Source organism: Sciurus vulgaris (genome assembly GCF_902686455.1).
Source record: "Sciurus vulgaris genome assembly, chromosome: 15".
NCBI lineage: Eukaryota > Metazoa > Chordata > Mammalia > Rodentia > Sciuridae > Sciurus > Sciurus vulgaris.
The window spans coordinates 1,134,807-1,153,471 of NC_136476.1; the positions used below are offsets into that span (position 1 = coordinate 1,134,807).

Here is an 18,665-nt window from a genome sequence, read left to right on the forward strand (position 1 = left end):
CTCATTCTGGAAGACAAGTCGCTATGCCATGTTCTTCATTTGTTTTTGAGAATATTGTGATAGTCAAATAGAGAGTAATGTGTTTGGGGAAATATTTGGGTGTGCCTCCTGCCCATAATTCTACCTCTAATTCCTCTGAACCTGAGCAGATGATTCTTTGGCCCATCTATGAATAAAAATAAATTCTACTTCTCTCTTGGTGATTTGTGATTGTGTTTACAGCAAAATGTGATCTTCATGAATTATTGATTAAAGCGGGTACAGGAAGATGACTAATTATTTCCTTCATATAGTAACTGTGGGAAAATGGAGTCTACAGCCTTGCTCTTATTTGTAGATCTGTTTTTAGCCCATTCAACTCTGACTTAGTTACATGAGCTAATTTCAGTTACACAGAACTCATTCTCAAAGAGAGACTGAATGTCAGTTTTGCATGTATCTACTCCTGTAAGAAAGAAAGAAAGAAAAAAGAAGAAAGAAATAGTAAAGAAAACCAAAACCTTACTACACCCAAGATTTTTTTGTTCCATCTCTCTATTTTGAAGCATTTCATTAGTTCTGACTTAATATTTACTTGTGGAGTTCAATTATTTAAAATTAAAATAGCTTCACAAGAATGTTTCAGTACCATAGGGGGAAATGAAAGGACCCTAACTTCTCCCAGTTAGTTTCAGAAAAGTTTTTCCTGAAGAGCCATAAACATTCACAACCTTTCCTGATCCAGGAGCTGGCAGATCCTGAACAATAAATTACTTCCAAGGTCCCATGGAAGAGAGTCACCCCATGGGCACAGATATTCAGAAAGTCAACATTTTAAAGGCTTTTGTGGAGGGGGAAATGATTTGCAAAGTGTTTGGCAAACAAAAGCTTTGTGTAACTCTGTGTCCACTTTCAAAGTCAACTTCAGAGTCCTAAAACTTGCATGTTTATGAGAATGGAAAATCATTATTTAGCTCAATGCGTATGAAGAACTCTGCCTTGCTCTGTGCGCAAAGGTTGAGGCTAATGACCAAGAAGTGGCTTTTATGTGCTCTAGCTATGAACACTGGCTGCAGCCTCAGAGAAATGGGGCTAAATCCAGAGGAAAGCCATTGGAATTTTTTAAAGAGGAAATTTACTTGGTCTATTAAATTTGCCTTTGAACTAATTTCCATGGACACAAAAACAGGCTCAGCTGATCAATCTCTTGGGTATATGCTTCCCTGGTCATGTAAAAATGTAGAAGTTGATAAGAAGACTGTGAGAAAAGGTAGCACCTTTAAGTAAGTTCAGGACCAAAGGAAAAGCGATTGATCTGTTATCTGACACAAAATGACAAAACCACTGAGTTAAAAGATTTAGGTTTCTGAACCTATGGGAATCCTGGTTCTTGTGACCCTCACTCGGAGCATTCTCGTTCCACTGGGCAAGAAACTCCTGGGCTAGAAATGAAGGATTTATTACCAAACGTGTACCAATAAACAACAGGCCAGTTAGACACATAAGCAGATGATTTTTAACAACTGATTTTGCAGATTGGTAGTGTCAATGAAAGTACTTAAAAAAAAACTACAACAACGATGATTTAATTATAGAAAGGAGGAGCCTGCGCCAATCATGTAAGCTTCTCCACCATGGCTGTTCTGGTGGAAGAACTGAGACAAGCACACAGGTCTCCTTGACTCCTGGTTGAGGGCTCTGTTCACTCTGATAGATAAGGCCCATCAGTCATTGGATCCAAATGTCATGCATATGCCTGAAAAGAATTAGGAGAATCTCAGAGGACAGTGAAGAGGGAGAAGAAAGCCTCTCAGCTGGTCTTAATTGCCAAAGCTTCCTTCCTTCCCCTCTACTAGATAGGCCTGTCCAACCAATATATGCATGGCATCCTCATTCTCTTTATTTTGTGGAGGATACTCACCCTTAGCCCTTCTGAAAGGTATTGACAAAGAGAAGAGAGTGGTTCTTTGATTTGACTCAAAGAAGAACCCAATAAAAAGAAATGCTGTCCCTGTTAACTTTTCCTTTACCTTTACCTTTACACTACATTTATGATTTTTTTTTTTTTTTTTTTTTTTTTTTTAGGATGCAAGGTTGTGGAGGGGTAGAGAGGTAAGAAAGGATGAACTCATAGTTTATTAGTGCTCAAAGGGATGGTCTAGAGCACCCCAATCCATGTCCTTTTTTAGAAATGAACAAAAAAGAAGAAAGCTTCTAGAATCTTCACTTGAAGATTATGCTGCAATAAGAATGGGGTGAGCCTGAGATTCTGAATTTCTACGAAGCTTCCAGGTGATACTGAAGTTGCTGACCCAATGATTGCTTTTCTAAGTATCAAAGGTCAAGTTTAAGTGGCTAGCTTCAGGTTGTACAACTAGTCAGTGATTACTCTAATGATCATAATAAGATCATTTGGTTTTGGATGGTACAGATCCAGGCAACTACAAGCAAGCTTTTAAAACTCTCTGAATTATACTTTTCTCACTTATAAAAATGATAAATTATGGGGTTTGTGATTTCTTTGTATAGCCAAGTGGAGGGCATATTCTTCATCTAGTTCTTTACTCACAAAGTAGAATATAGGGAAAATATTGAATCAGGAACCCTTGGGTCTTTGTGAACAGAGGAAACATTTTGGGTTTTAATTTTTTTTTCTGAAATGAGATGTTGGCCTGGGTCACCTTTAAGATTCTAGTTTGCATAGTCTACCATTTAGAACATAGTATCCCTAGTCTCAATAAGTATAGTGATTTGCAGTTGTGGTGTTTTTCTTTTTGTAGCATATCAATGGTCCATTTAATGCCAAGTTCTTGACCAAGAACAGAGACCCATAATTATGCATAATTTCTCTGGGAAATTTTGTTGAGCTTCCTTGCTCCATTCGATGACATATTTTCAAGAACACAGAAAGTGGGGAGGAGAAAGATAACATTTGTAGACTTAGAACCTTCCAATAAATGGGAATATTTTGAAGCTGTACCTTTCTTTGACTCTGTCACACAGGTTGAGTACTCCAGTTCTTGAATTTAACCCCCAACATCTCCGCAGATGGAAATTATTGTAATAACATTCTGTAGCCATTGCACACTCAGGGGAACCATAGTGCACATAAATCTTTGACTGCCTCATAATGTAAAGATTCTCAATACTAACCTGTTTTCTCAAAAAAGGAAAAATCACTCTGGACATTTAGGGCACCCTTCTGCTGCTTGGTAGAGAATTGTGTAACCATCCAAGAATGAATGCATGTCCTTTTTGGGAAAGTGCTCTCTGGAACCTTTCTTAATGATATTTTACATATGTATGACAGATATTTTCATCAAACTCATTTTGTCCTCACAGTGACCCTGAGAAACAGGTCTCCTCCTCTCCTTTTATAAAGAAGGAACTAAGGCTGTGAGCTGTGAAGGGCCAGCTTGCAGTTCTGCCTGTAGTGAACGGCCACATCAGGACTGCCTTTCAGGCATTCTTGTTTCTTGTCCTGGATTTTCTACACTCACAAGGCTATAGTTGTAACATTCTACAAATGTCCTGTGAAAACATCTATATGAAATATATACTCTTTAATAAGTTTGTTTACTTCTGATCATGGAAAGATTCTACAGATGTTAGTTAACTCCCCCCACACCTCTTTTCTAAAGATCCTGTGAAGAAATGATCGTATCTGCAGTGCTTCTTTTTGGAACCCTGGAAGGAATCCAAAGCTGTCACTGTGTTTTGCATCTGGCTCTATTTCAAGAATCTCTTTGCTGCTTACTGGAGCCTGGAGGTTGTCCTGCAGAATGCTGTAAAGTGCCTCTGACAGGTTGGATATGCAGGACAGCAGGCACTGTGCAGCTTCACATATGGAAAAGGCTCCAGGCATGCAGCACACCTCACTAGGTGCAAACTCACTTTAAGATAAGGGCAAAGGCCTTTAAGGAGGCTGTTTTTCAAAAACAAATAACTACCTGCTGATCATCATGGAACTTTAAAGTAGTGAATAACTCCAGTAAACTTTAAAAATATAATATAAAAATTATATAATTCAACTCTTGAAAAAAAATTAAACTTCACTTTTCTGAAATAGTCATGGGTCACAGGTTTTAAAAGCACTATTGAAAGGAAACATTTGGATTTCCAAAAGACTGAGGGTGGGTGAATCTTTTGTATGGAACTTTAGGTCCCCATGAACTTAAGGGTTTCAAAAGAAAAATCTACTCCCTCCCCAAAGACCAATAAGATAATAGAAGTTACAGTTTTAGAGAAACTTCAGGAAAATCTATATTTACAAAGGAGTTTGCAATCAAGACTGTTCTCCAAATTTTCTTCTGAAATAGGTCAAGGAAGCAAAACTTAAGGCAATTAATAGTCAGTTAACTATACTGAAAGTAACTCAGCCACAGTTACCTAATATTTTAAGTGCACCTGTCGCCCCTGTAGTCTGATAATTTTTTAAATTATATAATTTTATAATTGTTTAAGTGCAAAAGAAGAGGACATGGTCTTGTATGGATGTTCATAATTGAATAAACTTATGATTAAATCTATTTTATTGTATTAAGCATGTTCCTGACTATTTAAGAGGACACTGTTTCCTTCCTTCTTTTCTCCTTTCATCCTTTATCCATTCCTAAGCATTCCAAAATTCCCTTTAGATGGCTGAAATGGCAGATAGTAGTGAACTTTATACACAAGAACTGTGATACTATGATAGTCAAGCCGATAATCATAAACAGCTACTAGGTAACTAACCAGCAGGTAGTGTATATACTGTAGATACACTGAATAAATAGGTGATTCATATCACAAGCAGGAGGTGCACCTGCATGCCCACTGGAGCCTTTTCCATTTGCGAAGCTGTATAATGCTTGCCGTCCTGCATAGCCAACCTGTCAGAGGCACTTCACAGAGTTCTGCAGGACTCTGTATACAGTGTAGATACACTGGATAAAGAGATGATTCATGCAATTCAAAACTAATAAATTGTTTATTTTTTAATAACTATGGAATTTTCCACTTAATATTTTTGAACTGCCATTGACTGTGGGTGACCAAAACTATGGGAAGCTAAACCATGGGTATTAAAAGTTGTTTAAAGGTCGGGGATATAGCTCAGTGGTAAAGCACTTGTCTAGTATGTTCACACTGAGTTTTATCCTGAGCACCACTAAAAACAACTAAGTAAACAAAAGTCTAAAGGGTATTGAAGATATGGTTTAAGGATTCCTGTGGGTGATCAAAGTTTGGAGCTAGAAGGGAAATGATTAGTTCCTCAAACCCTTTTACAAATGAGAAAAAGCAAGATCCAGAACTGTAGACTGATGTATATTGTGCTTATAATGCATGTCTCCCAGGCACTGGGTCCTTCTTCACCACCCTCCTCCCATCTCCTCTCTTCTGCTCACCCTAACATAGAACAAGGCCTTCAGAATCTCTTTTTATAAGAACAAGCCCCCAAGAATAACATGCTTGCATGTAAACAATTCCAAATTCAGGCTTTCAGTGATGAGGCAAGTCCCTTCTGTGTGTCTTTTCCATTAGGCATGAGATCTACGTTAGTGTTCTGTGGCTGACATAACAAATTATCACAAACTAGGTGACTTAGGACAACAGAAATTTATTGTTTAACAGTTTGAAAGGCCAGAAGTCCAAAACTGGCAGTTTGTACTTCCTTCTAGAGTTCTAGAGGAGAATTCTTCTTTGTCTCCTCTAATTTCTGGTGGTTCTTGCCATTCCTTGATTTGTAGCTATTCTTTCCAACCTCTGCCTCCCTGGTCACATGGCCTTTCCTTCTGTACCTGTCTTGTTTCCTTCTTTTTCATATAATAACACTATTGGATTTAAGGCCCACCCAAATAATTTAAGATGATTTTTTCTTCTCAATATCCTTAATCTCATCAGTGAGAATCCTTTCTCCAAATAAGTAAAATTCACAATTTAAGGGGTTAGGACATTGACATACCTTTTGGAGACCACCATTCTCACTTGTATTAATAAGCTCTCTGAAGAGTTCTAAATCTTTAATGTGAATACAGTAAATTCTAAATTTTCATTTCCCAGGATGCATTTCTTACACCCAGTTTTAAAGAACTGTGTTTTAGTCATCTGTTATGTTGTTGTGACCAAAAAGACCTGATAAAAACAATGTAGAAGAGGAAATGTTTATTTAGGATTCCTGGTTTCAGAGGTCTACATCCATAGATGGCCAACTCCACTGTTCTGAATGCAAGATGAAGCAGAACATCATGGGTAGAAGAGTGTGATGGAGGAAAGCAACTCAGGACATGACAATCAGGAAACAAAGAGCTCTGCTCACCAGGGACAAGATATAAACCCCAAAGACATACCTCCAGTGACCTGTGTCTACCTGCCTATAGCTACCATCTAGTTAATCCCTATCAGTGGATTAATGTACTGATTAGGTCACATCTCTCACAGTATAATAATTTCACCTCTGAACATTCTTGCATTTTCTCACACATGAGATTGGGGGTACCACATATCCAAACCATAGCAAGCAGTTTCTCCAGTGTGTTTTATGGTCAAATGATGTTGTTCATTTGGCGACCAAAGTTAAAGAGCAAGCAGGTTTTTTATTGTTTTGCTTCCTTGTTTGTTTAAATGCGGAATTTCTTATGACCTTTAAGAAGCTGTTGGGCATTGTGGCCATTCAGAAATGAAATATGGTGCATGGCATTTTCCAAGTGAGAATGTTTAAATTATGTGTGTTTCCTGGGTTCTGCAGAAAGCAGAACTCAAATAGGTTTAAGTTCAAGCTTTTCACTAGGGAGCATAATCCAGAGAAGGACAGTTTGTTAGCTAGCTTTTGATTATTCTAACAAAAGACATGAGAAAATCAACTTAGAGTAAAAATTTACTTTGGCTCACAATTTTGGAAATTTCAGTCCATAACAGATTGATCCTTTTGCTTTGAGCCTATGGTGAGGTAGCACTTCATGGCAAGGAGTGTAGTAGAGAAAATCATTCAATTCATGACTGCGACATAAAAGAGCACAAAAGGAAGAGACCGGGATCCCCTAGCGTTCTTCAAAGGCCTGGCCCCAGTGACCCAGGACATCTCACTAGGCTCTACCTCTTAGACGTTCCACCACCTCCCATAGCATCATGGACTGGGGACCAAGCCTTTAACACGTGGTCCTTGGGGTATATTTCAGATCCAAACTATAGTAGAAAGGGATTTGGCATGGACAGAGGAAGAACCATCAGCAGATGTTAAGAACATCCTGTATCTGGGCTTATCTGAAAAGCTGGATGAAACCAGGCTGGGGGCTTTCTAGAAGAAGAAGAAAGAAGCCTGAAGTTAAGCACTGGTTTCCTCCACAATTAATTAAAGTTCATTCTGCAGGGCCTAACCTTCCGGGCTTGTGCATGCTCTGGATGTCTAAGTGCCTGCTTCCCCTGCTTTTTACAAGTACAACAATGGCACCTGAAGGAAGTTGACCTGCACAGAAGCTGCCATTAACTTTAGAAGATAGTTGAGGCCAAGAGAATCTGAAGTTGTGCACGAAAGGTATTTCATACAATCCTACACCCATTAGTTTAGGGAACATCTTATGAAATGTGTACTCCAGGAAGGCTCTTGGAGAAACCCATTTCATTATTATATTGCCATGATATGATCCCTTTATTAACAAAATATCTCAAATCCTACTTTTGTATTCTGGTATTACCATATACTTTCCTAACCGTACTAAAGGGACACTGTCAATCATCTAATTTTGCAAAATTCATTACTGTGCTTCTTTTTTTTAAGTCAGGAGAGAGTGCATTCTTGAAAGAACTATTTATATGCTTTGGAAAGCACATTCCTGGAGCTGATTTAATTTTAACTTTATTTGTATTCGTATCTGCTGACTGCATGCTATGATAACTGGAAGGTTTCTTACGGGTATGGAGTACTTCCAGTCCTGCTCATTTGGCCAGTGTGGCAAATATCATCTTACAAATAGAAAAGGGAAAAGGAAGACACAGCAGTTTCTTGTCTAGCTCAGTGGGAAGAAAAAAGAAAGGGGAAAAAAGGGTATTGCCTGGCCCAAATTTCAAGACGGTTATGTTAAACAAAAGGACCAGAAAATGGAACTGTATTCTTTTGAAATGACTGTAATTGGCTAAATGTTAAAGCTGAAAGAAAGTAATGATGAAGAACAAGGCAGGTAAGAGTACTAATTTTTTTGATGATGAAGACAATATGATTACATTTGAGAATCCTTCAAAAGCATTTGCAAACCAGATAAAGTGGCACATACCTGCAATTCCAGCAACTGGGGAGGCTGAGGCAAGAGAATCACAAGTTCAAGGCTAGTCTGGGCAACTTAGCAAGACCCTGTCTTAAAATTTAAAAATAAATAAATAAATAGGGCTGAGGATGTAGCTCAGTGGTAAAGCAACCCTGGGTTCAATCCCAGGACCAAAAATAATTTAAAAAAAGCATTTGCATGAAGATTCAGACATTTAAGAGAACTGCTATGTTTTCTGGAGTCTATTTTGTAGATGATTGTCTGGTAGAGAGGAGCCAGAATCACAGTAAGGTGGTATGCTACACATGGCAGGCACACACAGGAAACATGTGAGCCAAACAAAGCCAGCAAAGTAAATATTGCTGGGAAACCCCACAGCTGGCAACATTGGTTAAATCTAACTGTGGTGGTACCATCAATGAAATAAGCTAGAATTATGGGTGTAGGCAGCAGAAACAACAGTGAGCAGCTGGTGGAGGATGGGACAAATCTGGCTTGGTCTAAGTGTGGGTAAAAAACAAAGCCCTGCTCCTTTTACGATTCCAGCAATGTTATTTTGGAACAAGCATAGTAAAAATGAAAGACCCTAGATTTTGCAGTCAAACAACTTAAACTGATTTTCTAGTTCCTTTGTTTATAAATTATATGTCTTGGGATAGCCATGTAGCATCTCTGCCTCAGTTTTTTAATCTGTAAAATGGAGAAACTAATATCCTGTCATTAAGTAGCAAATGTCAGATTGCCCGACTCAGACTAGTTTAAACAATACAGACATATTTCCAGGCAAGATGGTTCTGGGTGCTCCTCCAAATACATGCAAGGAAAAATAGATAAGAATGAGAATAGTTAGGACTCAAAGCCACATAAATGTATGTAAGGACCATAAATGAAAAAAATCATAGAAAGTGTTGGAGGTCTAGAAGAAGGTGGCCTGAACCAGGAGTTTGATCTGGACAGTTTTATTACACAAAGGAAAAAAAAAAAAAAAAGAAATTAGAGGACTGTTCACTGCTCAATACTAGGGTCTGGTTGATGAATCTCCAGATTAAAGGAGAAAGGGAAATGCTGTACTAGGGTTAATTCAACCACTGAATTGGTAACTTTGTGACATGATATAGGACAGGAAAACAAACATTATTGGTGTAGAGCTGAGGCCTCAGGGTTTTAGGGAGAAGAAATACGAAAGTCACAAAATTGTATGTATCTAATTACATGGCCTCAAAATACAAAACAGCAAACCCTGACATCATTGTAAGGAAAATCTGACTACTTCATAAACCCTTAGGTATATTTTAATATGTATCAGGTATGATTGATTGAGTAGACTCTAAATAGAGGAGAATCTAGAAATTATGAGGAGGAAAATGAAAAGTTTGCTCTAATAAGTATAGGGAAAATCCTACAATGCCAAATAAAGCTATTCAGTACACTGAGGCAAGAGGACTGCAAGTTCAAGCCAGCCTAAAAAACTAATTAAAAAAGTTAACTGGGTTCAGTCTCCAGTACCAAAAAAAAAAAAAAAAAAATTAATTAATAAAAAGAAAGAGAGAGAGAGAGAGAGAGAGAGAGAGAGAGAGAGAGAGAGAGAGAAAGAGCGAGAGAGCACACCCATGCCAGGTTTTGTGGTTTGTGGGTCATGTCTGTTATCCCAGCAACTCAGGAGCCTGAAACAGGAGAATCTCAAGTTTAAGACCAGCTCCTGTCTCAAAAACAAAAACAAAAACAAAAACAAAACAAAAAAAAAAGAAAAGAAAAAAGAAAAGAAAAAGAATATGTATTATTCTCAAGTTCATATAAGATATTTATAAAATTTACTATGTATAGGTCACAAAATTATTATCTAAAAATTTCAAATAGCCAGTGTTCTTTGAATAATTTCTTTCTAATTAAACACAATTAAAATAGAAATCAATGGATAAATGTGTATTAAGAAACTTACAAATATGCTTCCAAAGAATTAATGGATATATTAATTCTCTATTGTTCTTGTAACAAATTACCACAAATATGGTGCTTAACACAACAGAAATGTGTTTTCTCACCATTATATAGATCAGAAATCTGAAATCAGTATCACTATGCTAAAATCAAGGTGTCACAACTATGTTTTCCCTAGAGGCTCTATGAGAAAAATTTTTCCTTCTATCTTCTGGCTTCTGATACGTCTGATTGAGGTTGAATCACCTCAGTCTCTGCCTCCCCTTCTTCTGTCAGTGTAAATCTCTCTTCTGTCACTATAAATCTCTCTGTACATGTGATTGCACTTAATGCCCATACACATAATTCAGCATAGTTTACTCATCTCAAGATCCTTAATTTAATCACCTCTTTAAAGACCTCTTTGCCATTGCTCCAGTTTGGATCTTGAATGTCTCCAATGGCTTATGTACTAAAGTCTCAGTTCCTAAGGTGGTGCTATTGATAGGTAGCAGAACCTTTGGAAAGTGGGGACTTAGTGAGAAATCTCTCAGTTCCTGGGGACGTGCCTTTGAAGGAGGTTATAAGACCCTGAACTCTTTCCTCTTCCTCTCTTTTGCTTCCTGGTCAAGTGATTTTTTTCTGCCATGTACTTCCTCCCTGATATGCTACATCATCACAAACTTAAAACAATAGTGTCAACTGATCATGGACTCAAATCTCCAAAACTATGAGCCAAAATAAACTTTCCTTCTTTATAAGTTATTACCTTAGGTATTTATTATAGTGATGCAAATCAAATCTAACTAACATGACCATAAAAGCTAACAGTTATTGATTCCAGAAATTAGAACATGGATTTTTTTTTTTTTTGAGTGGTGGAGCATTATTCAGTTTCAGAGGAAAAATTACAGTGAGAATTGTGAAAGATAATGTAAGTCATATAGTAATGTCAAGACTTTATGGGATGGAGCAAAAGTCATTTTTGAAGTCAAATTTATAATATTAAATGCAAATATTGTTTTTTTTAAAGTAACACTTAAAATAAACCACCTGATTCAACTCAAGAAACAGGAATCAAAATACTATTCTCCAAAAACAAAAGGCCCAGACAGGTTTAACAACAAGGCTTTGTTCAGAAATTTCTAGGAAAAAACATTCCCTATGTTATGCAAATCTTTGAAGAGTTTAAATCTAAAATGGTCAACTACCCACATAATTTTATCATGCTAATACAACTATGTTATGGAAACTAAATGAAATTTTTATAGGTTTGTGGTGATGCTAGTGTAAACAAACCTACGTGCTGCCAGTCATGTTAAACTATAGCACACACAATATGTTCAGCATATAATATGATGCATTTAATATACTAAACTTCATAATGAGTGTATATAAAAACAATGCACTGTAAAATAGTATGTTATGTTTTGCTGGTAGCTTCAACACATCTCATGTTTATTGAGTCTCTCGATTGCATCGTTTTCTCTAGTGCTTAATTTAGTCTCATATTGTTTGTTCATCATGGCCCCAAGAGCAATGTGTGCCATATAGCCTATGTGTGTAGTATGTCTTATCATCCGTGTTTGTATAAATGCCCTCTATGATGTTCACACAAAGACAGAATAACCTAATGGCACAGTTCTCAGAATGTGTCCCTGTCATTGAGTGGTGCATGACTGAACCAAAGGAAGAAAACAGGAGAAGTAGAAAGGGAAGGGAAAAAAGATGGGGAAGGTGAGAGAAGAAGTAGAAGCAGCAGTCCTCAAATTCAGTTAGCCAGAGTGATGAAGGGATTGTAATATATCACAGAGGGGCTGGAGAAGACTCTGTCAGGATTTAGGCTAAGAGGATAAAGCCCATGGAACACAAGGGCATCCATGTCCAAGTAGTTGAGGACATCTGAACTGAGAAGAGACACATCCATGGACCCTTTTTGTTGGTATTTTCTTAGTATGTGTGAGGACTAATTTGGTGCTGAGATAGAACTGAAAACAAATCATAAGACTATAGGTCGACATGGACCTTAGAGACCCCAGGGACAGGCAAACAATAATCTAATCAACAGGTAAGCCTGTGATGTCCAATGGCATTAAAATTGTTCTCTTTTCTGAGGTCTTACCAGTATTAACTAGTCCATTGCTGATAAAAATGATTCTTCCTTTGAATTTCAGTATGAACTGCCTGACTGGGCAGTGTAAGAATGGAGTCCCTATCCTGATGTCAGTGATGGCAAGTAAGCAAAACCAAGTATGTTGTAGATACATGCACATTTTTGAAGCAGGAATTAGGCCAATCTTGTCAAGCTAGTCAAGTTTGAAACTTCACCATCCCTTGTTTTTGTCTCTCCTTTTGTAATATCTTTTCTTTATAGAACTTTCCAGAATCAATGAGAGTATACCCCATGATGGAAGAGACTGAGGTGGTAAGTAAAAGATTTTCCACATGGGCTTGTATTTGGGAAACCAAAATGAACTATTAAATGTTCTCCTTTTTACATGCATTTCTCTTTATTTTTTAGGTCTTTAAGAGGCCTATTTTAAGAGATGTGCATAATTTAACACATAGGAATAAGGAACAAAAAGAATATCAACTAAGTGAATATTAAATACAGTAACTATTTGTAGGCACAGATGTTTAAAAGCAGTCACTCGTGACTCATCCAGCACGTTTTCTATCAGGAGATCAGGAGCATCAGCAAAACAGAATCAGACATAGTACAAACCATTTAAGGTCAAACATGGCAAGGGGAACATATTTTAGGATGAAAAACAAATATCCAGTTTTATGCTCATCTTAGCACAACTTACTATTTCAGCAACAGTGGGAAACATTTAAACCAATTATGCGGGGATCTATGGACAGTAATGAACTTTATGTTCACAGGGGAAATCTTGTTCCCAACCTGATACTTTATGGCCTAAGTCATAGGATAACTCAGTTTTTTTTTTCCTAACAATGTCAGCTTCAAAAGTGTATGGAATTCTGTGTTTCTTTAAAATATGGTACATTGGCAACATGAAGAAATTTATATTTCTCCCTAACAATCTGACATGAAAACTGAATACATAAAGTCTGACCTTATAAAAGGGCAATCTTTTTTGAGTTATGGATGGGGGAATTGAAATATAGCAAAGGAAAAAAATCCCTCCACACATTCTCATTTTTAAAAGTGCTGAAATTCTCTAGCAGTTTGATGATTTATCTAAAACTTTCTCCCAGTAAAATTTCTCTTTTAGCTTAAAATCAAACCAGTAAAATTCCAGGCTGAAAGAGCTCTATCTGTCTCAATGTGTCTGTGTTTCTGTGTATGTGTGTGTTTATGTGTCTTTGTGTGTGTGTGTGTGTGTGTGTGTGTGTGTGTGTGTGTGTATGCACATACTTGAGAGGATTCAAGAATTCCACCATTAAAGACAGGTCAAGGGCTGCAGATGTATCTCAGTTGGTAGAGTGCTTGCCTCATAAGTACAAGGCCCTGGGTTCAATCCCCAGCAACCCTGGTGGTGGGGAGGAGATAGATCACTTGAAACTAAGTGACATTTTGGGGAGAAATTCTGCCACTCTAATAAAACCTGTGTTTAGACTCAGTCCTCACCTGAACAGTAATTTCCTATCTGCATTTGGACTCATCAGTCACAATGGTCTGTTTGAGTCCTTCTCTCTTCATAGTCAGTTCAGTTTCTCCATACAAAAGACAGAGGTAGAGGAAATCAGATAATAAAATATTCCTTATGTTATGAATTTGGATTTTTCCTTATTTTTACTTAATGGGAAGCTAGAGTCCAAGGATACACAGGTCAATGTAGCCAGAGATTTTATCTTTCCCCATGCAAGCAGTAAGACCACGTCTATAATTTCAATAAATCACTCGTTTTCCCTTCTCAAAGAGAACACTGGGTTTAAATTTTTATGTAACTCAAGTCTCTCAGGACAGAGTCAAGTCCTGGGAAGAGAGGAGCATAGTTTGAAGGCTCCCATGAACTCTGGGCCCATAAGTACTCTGTAGGAAATGATTGTTCTCTGGGTAGGAGCCAAAAGGCACAGCTCCCAAGATATGTAACAGCTTCCAGGAGTGGGAGCTGGGGACAAGATGAGCTAAGGAAACTGGACTACTGCACATCTGGAGAGATGGAGTCACTTAAGTATCAGGCATCTGATGTGATAGCAAGGTAACAGAATCCTTTTCAGTGTGGAATTTGAACTTTAGTTGTTTGATTTCTGCTGGCAATATCACTCTTGATCTCAGGTAATAGGGAAAGCATAGTGTGTTTACAAGTCTAATGTACATGCTTAAATATTTTGCTGGTATTTGTTCTTTACTTTTCTAAGGACTATAATTTATATTTTGATGTGGGCCTTTCAGATTTCTCTCATCATGGAAACAGGCTTATTATGACAAAAAACAAAAACAACCACAAAAAAAAAAAAAAAACAAAAAAAAAACTACCATCTGTGATGAACTCTGTGTGTGCTCCAGGTGCTGAAACTGCACACTGGAGCAAAGCACAAGAAGAAAGAAGGGTGCATAGTGTTTGGGCATGAGTAAGAGATGACGGTAGGGTGTGGGAGAAACTTTGTTTCAGTCACTTCCTTTTCATCATCCTCTTTTCCTTTCTTTACTGTAAGTGTACCAAATTTCCATTTCATTGAAAATGGAAATTGGAAATATCGATAGTGATTATTTTATTCACAACGATGAAAAGTTGACTAACACAGAAATTGGAACCAAGAAATGGGATCACTGATGTGACTAATCTGACCATGCAATTCAGAAGTCTTTGAAAGAGGTTTGTGGGAGGAGTTTGGAAAAGTTTAAAGATGCAGGATGAAGAATACTTAGAATGTTGTAAGCAGAGTCAATGGGAGATTTTGGTGGGAACCTCAGGATGTGGATAAGGATGTGGACATTTATAGAGAATTCAAAAAATTGACCCCTGCACTGGGGACGGCGCCATCACAGGTTGTTCGCAGTCGCAGAGCGAGCTGGCAGGTGAGTCATGTCGCCTGCACCACAGAGGTAGCAGGTGGGCACCCAACCCGCCTGCCTTGCGGAGCTGGGTGCCGGCAGCCAGCCTGCCCATCAGGCCAAGCACAGATGCCATCACTGAGGGACCCCGCTTGATCACCACGCCAAAGTCTGTTGCCATCATGGAACAAGCCAGCAGATGAGCCAGCCCGCCTGCATCGCAGAGCTAGCCAGAGGCTTCTTTATAGGCTGGTGCAGGCATTTTGAATTATTCCTGAGGGCATGGCCATCATCATTGGAAGGGCAGCTCCCTCCCTGAGACACCTACAGGAGGCTAGAGGACCTTTGGCAAGACCCAGGAGTTGAGGAGGTATTGAGAGACTCGGAACCAACCCAACAGCCACCGGGTGAGTCGCTCCCACTGGTCAGGCTCCCCAGATGGGACAGCAGTCCCGAAATGCAGAGAACTTCGTGGAGAGTGGCCCAGTGAGACTTCCCTGCTGGAACCGAGAACCCAGTTAACCGGGAACATTGCAGAGGAGGGCCGCACAGTGAGACGCTTTGATGCAGAGTGAGGGTCTGAGGCCCAGGTGGTAGCTCCAGTCCCCAGGGAACGTAGCAGAGGAGGGCCGCTGAGTGAGGGAATCCCTCACGGGTCTAGGCTCCCCAGTCCAGGTGGTAGGTCAGGACCCGTGGGAACGTCACAGAGGAGGGCTTCTCAGTCCAGGTGGTAGTTCTGGACTGAAGGGAACTGCTTAGAAGGGAGCTGCCCAGCGAAACTTCCCCACCTTGTGAGTCTTCCCTGCTGGGTGAGGCTTTCCCACCAGGGCAGTAGAACCAGAGACACAGGCCCAGATCAGACGTGCCCCAGTCTGCAGTCTAGTCCCCCTTTAGCTGACCATCAGTCAACAAGTGGAGGCACCTTTGCCCACTGATAGGGAATATACCCCACCAGAAGGCCACCACCCCTAGAGGGGCAACTTCCTGGTGGAGCAACCCATTATCAAGTTCCTCCAAGACTTCAGGCTACTGAAGGCTAAGAGGTGAGTTATTGGAAATCTATAGAGACAATATAAGTCAATAGAGGAAATCTGCAATATCCCAGAGTTTCACTACAAGAGGGGTAGATACCTGAGCAATATGAGAAAATAAGGGAAGAAAATGTCCCAAACAAATCTAGATGGTATAGCAATAAAACCCAATGATAGCACGGCAGAAAAAATGTCAGAAAGGGAGTTCAGAATGTACATAATTAAAACAATCAGGGAAGCAAATGAGGAGATGAAAGAGCAAATGCAAGCATTGAAGGAGGACATGAAAGAGCAAATGAAGGCATTGAATGATCGCACCAATCGACAGTTAAAAGAGCAAATACAGGAAGCAAAAGATTATTTCAATAAAGGATAGAGATATTGGAAAAAATCAAACAGAAACCCTTAAAATGAAGGAAACAATGAACCGAATTAAAAACTCCATAGAAAGCATAACCAATAGGATAGAACACCTGGAAGACAGAACCTCAAATACTGAAGACAAAATATTTAATCTTGAAAATGAAGTTGACCAAACAGAGAAGATGGTAAAAAATCATGAACAGAATCTACAAGAATTATGGGATATCAGGAAAAGGCCAAATTTAAGAATTATTGGGATTGAGGAAGGCTTAGAGAAACAAACTAAAGGAATGAACAATCTATTCAATGAAATAATATCAGAAAATTTCCCAAATCTGAAAATGAAATGAAAAACCAGGTACCAGAGGCTTATAGGATTCCAAATACACAAAATTACAACAGACCCACACCAAGGCACATTATAATGAAAATATCTAACATACAAAATAAAGACAGAATTTTAAAGGCCGCAAGAGAAAAGAATCAAATTACATTCAGGGGGATATCAGCAGATTTTTCAATCCAGATCCTAAAAGCTAGAAGGGCCTGGAACCACACTTTCAAAAAAGAAAATGGATTCCAACCAAGAATCTTATACCGAGCAAAACTTACCTTCAGATTTGACAACAAAATAAAATTCTTCCATGATAAACAAAAGCTAAAAGAATTTACAAAGGGAAAGCCGACATTACAGAACATTCTCAGCAAAACATTCCATGAGGAAGAGATGAAAAACAACGATGTAAATCAGCAAAGGGAGGACAACCCTAAAGGAACAGCCAAAAAAAGGAGAAATCAAGTCATGTCAAAAAAAAAAAAAAATGAGCCAAATGTCCGGGAATACAATTCATATCTCAATAATAACCCTAAATGTTAATGGCTTGAACTCATCAATCAAAAGACATAGACTGGCATATTGGATTACAAAGAAAGATCCAACAATTTGCTGCCTGCAAGAGACTCGTCTCATAGAAAGAGTATCCCACAGACTAAGGGTGAAAGGATGGGGAAAAACATACCATGCACATGGACACAGCAAAAGGTCAGAGTATCCATCCTCATATCAGATAATGTGGACTTCAAGCCAAAGTTAGTCAGAAGAGATAAAGAAGGACATTTCATACTGCTTAAGGAAAGCATAAATCAGCAAGACATAACAATCATAAACATCTATGCCCCAAAGAGTGGCTCATCCATGTACGTCAAACAAATCCTTTTCAATTCCAGAAATCAAATAGACTACAACACAATAATACTAGGTGATTTTAACACACCTCTCTCACCACTGGACAGATCCTCCAAACAAAAATTGAACATAGAAAACATAGATCTCAATAACATAATCAATAATTTACTTAACAGACATTTATAGAATATTCCATCCAACAAAGAGTGGCACATGGATCCTTCTCTAAAATAGACCATATTCTATGCCACAAAACTAATGTTAGCAAATACAAGAAGATAGAGATACTACCTTGTATTCTATCAGATCATAATGGATTGAAATTATAAATAAATGACAGAGTAAAAACCAGAAACTACTCCAACACCTGGAGATTAAATAATACGCTATTGTGTGATGAATGGATAACAGAAGACATCAGGGGGAAATAAAAAAAACCCTTAGAGGTAAACGAGAACAAAGATACATCATATCAAAATCTCTGGGACACTATGAAAGTAGTACTTAGAGGAAAATTTATTTCATGAAGCACATTCAATAAAAGAAGAAAAAATCAACAAATATACAACCTAACACTACAGCTCAAAGCCCTAGAAAAAGAAGAACAGAGCAACACCAAAAGTAGTAGAAGAAAGGAAACAGTTAAAATCAGAGCTGAAATCCATGAAACTGAAACAAAAGAAACAATTGTAAGAATTAACGAAATAAATAGTTGGGTCTTTGAAAAAATAAACAAAATTGATAAACCCTTAGCCACACTAACGAAGAGAAGGAGAAAGAAAACCCAAATTACTAAAATTCAGAATGAACAAGGAAATATCACAACAGACACGAGTGAAATACAAAACATAATTAGAAGCTATTTTAAAAATCTATACTCCAACAAAATAGAAAATCTTGAAGACATCAACAGCTTTCTAGAGACATATGAATTACCTAAACATATGAATTGCCTGACATATGAATCAGGAGGACATACACAA

At 38.2% G+C, this 18,665-nt stretch overlaps 1 long non-coding RNA gene across 1 annotated transcript in view; it reads left to right on the forward strand.

Annotated features, from left to right (window-relative positions):
* The first annotated feature begins 7,948 nt into the window (after nt 1-7,948).
* The window catches only part of LOC306645484, a 37,474-nt gene continuing 26,757 nt past the window's right edge, over nt 7,949-18,665 (forward strand). Inside the window, exons 1-2 of the long non-coding RNA XR_013759667.1 lie at nt 7,949-8,135; nt 12,511-12,561. This is a non-coding gene — a long non-coding RNA (uncharacterized lncRNA). The remainder of the gene's footprint in view (nt 8,136-12,510; nt 12,562-18,665) is intronic.